Raw genomic sequence first — 7390 nt, 5'->3', positions numbered from 1 at the left:
CGGCTTTGCCCCCGTTGTTTTTTCTGTATTATCTTCCATAAAAACCTTCTCCTGACAGTAATGAACACAACAAAAAAAGAAATAGCGAAATCGGACCAGTCGTTCCCGAGTTTTGCGCTTAGCAACACATATATAATTCTTTATACAAATTTTTAGAACTCGTTCAAACTAGTTCAAATTTATAATCAAATAAATCTATCTATCTTATATATATATATATAAAAGTGCTGTCGATAACCATGCTCAAATCGCTCGGTATCCATTGCGGTATCAATCGACGATTTGCACTGCTCGCTGACTGCGATTGAAATTTTTTGTAAGACGATGCAGTTGAAAAGCAATCATTATTTATTGCTGTGCTAAGTCTCAGGGGGAGGTGAGTGTCGCTTCTTTACGTAGTAATAGTTAGTATTCTTTGCCTATACGAAGTGCAAAATTCGTAAAATCGTATTAATATATATATATAGTTTGAACGAGTTCTAAAAATTTGTATATAGAATACACATTAATTACTTACATACTTAATACACCAATTTATTATTGCAGGTGCACATTGAAACCTGTAACAACAAGGAAACGGCATTTTACGTTCAAAATGTCACCTTGTGATAATTTTCAACCTACTTTGGACAAATAATTCACGCCGACTCGTACCTAATACAGCGAGCCGTGTCAACCGTTGCACAAGTCCCGTGCACATTACAGAATCGGAAAAAGCATGCAAAAACGGTATTAGGGCGAGAAAATTCACATCACTATGTTCCGTTATATTCAGAGTGCATAACCCCATCTTCTAACACGTAATTGTGCAACGGTGTGCACCCGATCTCGCACGCCGCTCCAGAATGTGGGTCATCTCTTTTTGTTCCAGTGCGTTATTCCGTAATTAGAAAGAGAGGGGTGAGGATTCTTGACTGCGAGCTGTGCGTGTATTGCATACGCTGCATGCAATTCGGTTGCGTGAAAAAATTAATAACAGGGTTAAACAGTGATTTTTCCGTTGCAATAAGTTTTTGTAAGAAAATATTTTTTAACACAAGCTTTTTCCTGACTGCTTTTGTTAACCGTAATTGCATTGTCATCCAACTAACGTATATGTACTAAATTTCTAGTCAATCTGACTATACTGGAAGTGGGATGAAATTGACTTTCAAAATTGGACCTATTTATTATAACAGCAGGTCAGCAGCAGCAGAAAAACGCGCGTGTAATAATCACCAGCGCAATGATCCTACCAATTAATACGGCTAAATCAGACGCAGCGCAAGGTGTGAGCCAAGATGGCGGCATGCGGAAGTGTGTGACTTCCGCGTCGCCCTGCGCATGCGCCTCGTGACTGCGCGTGGACCGGCTCTTAGCACTGTTACTATTATTATTGACCAAATTATGTTATTTGAAGTGATGATCTTATTATTTGTGTTGCACAATGTGATGTAAGATCTTTATACAAAGCTCAGCTTCGGTATTTTCTACCTGGAGAAAAATCTGTTTGTTGCAACAAAGCTACCTACAGCATAAACTAAAATATCGACTATATAGCTGACAAGAATACTTAATCAGAGCTGTAATTCGCAACTACTCTACTCGTATTTCAAATTTCGCGAAATCGGTCCCCTGTACCCTTAGTGTAAGTTTTCGGTTACAAAATTCGTCTCGATCGCGTTCGCGTCAAAATCTCAATTTGTATGGAAACACGAACATCGCAAATGTTCCGCTAGAGGCGCTGTCCGTGTTTCCATATAAATTGAGATTTTAACTAATTTAATTTTGTAACCGAAAACTTACACTAAGGGCACTGTTTTAGTTTATTTTCAAGCAAGTATAATTGAAGATGTGGGAAAAGTTCCTCGTTTCACAGATATTTATGAATGATTTAATAAAACTAGAGCAACCTGACTGCAATATCCTTAAAGACAGGTATACCCAGACAACCGTTGAATATGCATGTAGATATGCATTTAACACTCAATAAAAGTAAGTAAGTAAAGGAAAGGAAAACTGATATTTTACGCATGTCTAAGACGAAGATCTGTTGAAGTTTTTTGTAGTATTTATTACCAATTGTCAGGAGAATAAGCTTAGAGCGTGTGGATTTTTTTTTCTATGCAGATTAAACTACTGACTATAACCAGCATATCCTATAACCGGTAGCAAATACCTCCCATGGACGTAAAGTGGGGTGATTTTTTTTTCTCATCCAACCTTGTAGTCTGGGGTATCGTTGGATAGGTCTTTTATAAACATTAGAGGGTTGCAAAAACGATTTTTCGATTCAGTGATTTTTTTGCAAAATATTCAACTTTAAAGTGCAAATTTTCATTAAAATCGAGTGTGTAGCGTAAATTATATCAAACTTACTAAGAAAACTATAATGGTTAAGTTTTCTTAGTTTTAAATATTAGTAGTTTGAGAGTAAATAGCAGCCTAAGGTATAAAATATACCTAAACTAGGAATATTCCGTACAAAATACGAAATCCTTAGAAAAATATTACTTAATTTTTTTCGTAATGGCTACGGAACGCTATTTCGGGCCTGTCCGACACGCTCTTGGCCGGTTTTTTGTCATAACTGTGGACTGATTTTCAAAATTTCATTTTTAATCTGGAAGATATACTTCCGAGTTGGTCCCACTACTGTCACCAAGCCGGGATCTGATGAGTGCATCCCAGGATACTGTAGTCTACGCACGCACGTCTGTTATATAGTATGTTATTTATTATAGTAATATGAATTATTGGGCACAGACTTTTAAGTGATCAACGCGCAGAAACATAAATAATATTAAATTTTATGTATAGATATTTTATGTAAACTATGCCGACAAAATGGTACATTGAAAAAACTAAAAAAATTTTTTTAGAGTACCTCCCATAGACATAGTGGGGTAAACTATGACGGCTAAGTTTGCTTGAGAATTATAAGTACTTAGTTTAAGAGTAAATAGCAGCCTAAGGTATAAAATATACCTAAACTTGGAAGATTCCGTATAAAATACGAAATCCTTAGAAAAATATTACTTAATTTTTTCGTATTGGCTACGGAACCCTATTTTGGGCGTGTCCGCGGTTTTTAGTTACTGTCCTGATTATTTTTGGAGTCTGTAAAGTTTTTATTAAATTGAATGCATTTGGCTTGTAGTTTGAGCGTCATCACAGCACAGCACAGAGCCAATTAGACGCATGAAACACCTAAATGAGCATGATATCATGTGTGTTATGTTGTGAGACGATCGAGTACTGAAATAGGGCTGTACATTTATCTTCACTTGTCAATTTTTGATATCGATACCAGTTTATTTAAATTATTGGTCACTTTCCACGCTTGCACTTTTTAATTAGCACACCCAGTGATATGATTCAGTGTCGTTAGTGTCTTAAATCGAGCTTCATGACAATGCAAAGCCATAGGTTCATATTCTATATATATAAACAATTGAGATCACAATTAGATAGTGAAGCGCATATTATGTAGATTTGGATTACCATTCTTATGCATTAGTCAATTGTAATGTGACCTACCCGTACGAGTAAATATCATTCGATATCGTTTAGTTAGACTGTGTCGAATAGAGGATCTAGTTAACTTATATCAGAGGAGAGTGACAAAGACCAAATCTAACTAATAATTGAAATGCGAATATTACTTACACAAGGCGTGTGTGTGTTTATTTACTCCTTCACGCTAAAACAGCTGGACAAGGCTTGAATAACATATAGGCTCATTTTTATCTCGGGGTCGGTATCCTAAAACCATCTAAAACGTCAACAGCATGCATTAGAGATATACAATTTGAAGGGTATTTTTATTACTTTAAATAAATTATTACGTTAAATAAATCCACTACTTATAATCAATCAATTAAATTTTTGGAAATTTCCAGGGGAATTTTTACGAAATCCCGAAATTTCAATTCAACTACTAGTAGCTTCGAACGTGTAAAAACCAAACACGAATACCAAAAACCAAAAAAGATAGATTTGTAAAATTTTCTTATAATTTAGACATTACCTCTTTTAATTTGATTGGCTGGAAGAGATTCCTTATCAAGGATAAACTCGTCTGTACTTTTTCTGTATAGTCACATGTATTTTGTTTTTCTTTTAATTTATTTTATGCGCAATTTAGAATTTACAGACATACAAAAAAAACCCTATTTCCCTCAACTCTTTGAATATCACATTATGAAGAAGAAAAACTGAGTGGAAGCAATATACACAGTTACATTATAAACTTCTATAGAGACGAAACTGACGTTTATAAAGTGTTTACAATAAGCGATATCTAAACTATGACTAATCAATATCTACGAATGTATCGGTATCAACGTATGTAAAACACCTGTTTGATGAATCATGCGAAAGAACACATTCTTTTCCTGAAAATTCTGAAAACGTTATTTTTGCTGTTGGTAATAACAAATTAGCTTACATTCCTTTTTATAACAGCAAAGAACTACTCGTGTCAATTTTCTAACCACTTGTCTGAGATGTCATAAAGTGACAACATACTTTTTTGCCATTTTTTGCAATTTTTTGCTCTATAACTCAAGTTAGGCATACTCAAAATACACGTAAAAAAAATCTAAATAAATAATAAATAAATAATCCACAATTTTCTATAGGACTAAAACTACTAATAAAATAAAATAACTAAAACTAAAACTTTAATTAAAAAAGAGAGGTGGGCAAGAAAGCTGCCGGCGCGAGGGTTGCCTGTTGCCTCCCTTTACCTATTGCTGAGCTCCCTGTGTAGCTCCAGCGCACCCTTACCCCAAGGACTTAGAGTATCGACGCCGAAAGCAAAGAACATGAAACTACCGTGAGACTCACTCATATTAAATGATATTGCAACGGATAACTCACGTCTTAAACCGAGTTTAGCTCGACATATTTCGGGCTATTTCGTAGCCCTTCTTCTCAGGAGCACGCGACTCGGCGGCTGCCGCAACACGCACACTACGCACTCGGTTTAAGACGTGAGTTATCCGTTGCAATATCATTTAATACGAAAGCAAAGAAATGATATTGGGCGCCGAGACAGCTATATTTTGTGACCTTGAGGCGTTCCCGGGCGTCTGCCGCCGCCCCCGCACATTTGGTAGTTGCTGGTAGGTAGGACGCCGCCAGGGTATCTGTACAGGTAGCGTCCCACACCAACACACGGCCAGTCTTCCAGGGTATAATTAGAATAAAAAGAGAAATTTTAAGTAATTAATTTAAGATATAATGACGACCGGATAGCCAAGTGGTTAGAGAACCTGACTATGAAACTTGAGGTCCCGGGTTCGATCACGTCGGGGCAGATATTTGTATGAATAATACGAATGTTTGCTCTCGGGTGTTGGATGGTCAATGTGATATTTAAGTATGTATTTATCTATATCAGTATGTCTATCCGTTGCCTAGTACCCATAGTATAAGCTTTGCATAGTTTGGGACTGGGTTCAATTGGTATCGATTGCCCATGATATTGATATATTTTTTACAATGTCTTAAACTTTCTTGATTTTCACTGATAGTTAAATACCATAAATAAACAGGATTTGCCTCGTTAAATACACGAGTAATATTTACCTCGACGTAAAAAAAAAGATAACTAAAGATGAACAAGCATTAGAAATTTAGAAAAGAGTGTCGCTCTCCGTTTATTTTTTCAGCTTTGTGTTAAATACCATGTTTCGGTCACCACACCATACTTTCCCATCCCTATCGTCTGGCGTTCGTCGCCCGGACATGCCGTCCACAATTACTAGCAATTGTGCCAATTGACGGAGCTGCCACCCTTCCGCTTTCATCTCCGCAACTCGTCGCCTGACGTCACTCCTCGAACATCTGCCGTTGCTTTAACCGGGTATGTTTACGTTTTGACCGGTGCATTTTATATAATATTATTATTATTTTTGTTATAGTTAGAGTCAAAAGAGAGCGGGTTCTTAAAAAACCCTATATTTTGACAGTTAAAAAAGACAAATTTAAATACATGAATCTAAATTTTAGCTATACCGCTGCTATCTATGTCACCTTTCTTTCTTAATCGCTAAGATAATAAGTAGGTAGGTACGTAACTAGCATATAGGTAGCTACTGATCTTCAAAAAACGAGCCAACAATGCAACCGAAGCTCTTATGGGTGTCCATGGCCAGCGGTGATTGTTTTTCATCAAGTTTGCCTGATGGCCTGTTTTGCTGCCCCCCTATGTTATAAAAAAAATATACGTGACAAGTTTCATTTAAAATCGGTCAGGATTTTTATTACCTAGTATCATAGCGATGGTCTGATCATGTGATTATTTAAACGTTTGAAAATTGAAAAAAAAATGTAGGCATTGTGAATTTCCCGTTAAAATTTCGAAGCCGATCGTTCTTGTTTTCCTGCTACTTCTGCGTAGATTCAGTTAAACAAATTGATTCATGTACCAGGGTGGAACCTTTTCATAATTAATTTCACTATGATTTCCTTGACAAAAGTATGGGATGTCAACATGATACAAAGCACAAAGGTTCTAATATGGTAAATGATTCAGTTATTTCGACTGTACGTGTTATGCAGAATCAAAAACGGATGTGTGGTTAACCAACATGCCAGTTGTGATTTTCATACTGATGTCCACTTGCACCAATGTTATTAAGACCGGTAGCGGAGTCAATGTTTATTCAGGCTGTTACTGGATGACTAGCATAGCTTAAATTTAAGTCATTTAGAATATCACGTTAATAAAAAGGTAGGTACACATACTCAGCAGCACACAATTTGGTGCACTCTATATAGAAAATTACCTGTTACTGCATACATTTTAGGGATAGGTAACTTGCGGCTCAAATAGGTATTACGAGTAAGATTGGTTTTTTGGAATCTTTTTGTATTTTTTATTTCAATTCCAAATTTTTACTTTTACGGTAATCCCGTAAAACCTAAATTGAAAATACTAACTGAAATATAGATGTACAGAAAAACCAGAAAAATAAGACCAGTACTGGGAATCGAACCCAGGTCCTCGGTATTCCGTACCGCGTGCTATACCGCTACACCACTGCTGGTCAACGGTACAGACACGAATTTCCCCTATGGACCACGTATCTCAGCTTGTTTGTTTCTTATTTAGCAACTTTCGGCATTCCATTGGAGCTAACCGCTCACTCGGACAAGAGATATCGTTATTAAGCAATCAAATTAAGATTGTTTTTTTTAATCTTTTTGTATTTTTTATTTCAAATAGGTATGTCAAAAAAGATAAATTTGGAAAGAAATAACGAACAAATACATTGTGGCACAGAATAGATAATAGTACATTATGGTCCTCTGATTAAATGCAATTTTCTCAGAGAGTATCAACCTTACGTATATGTAATTACTTTCTGCTGCGGGGACGCTGTTTAGATGACACAGATTG

This window comes from Choristoneura fumiferana, chromosome 2 (genome assembly GCF_025370935.1).
Source record: "Choristoneura fumiferana chromosome 2, NRCan_CFum_1, whole genome shotgun sequence".
NCBI lineage: Eukaryota > Metazoa > Arthropoda > Insecta > Lepidoptera > Tortricidae > Choristoneura > Choristoneura fumiferana.
Note: the sequence above shows the minus strand (reverse complement) of the source record.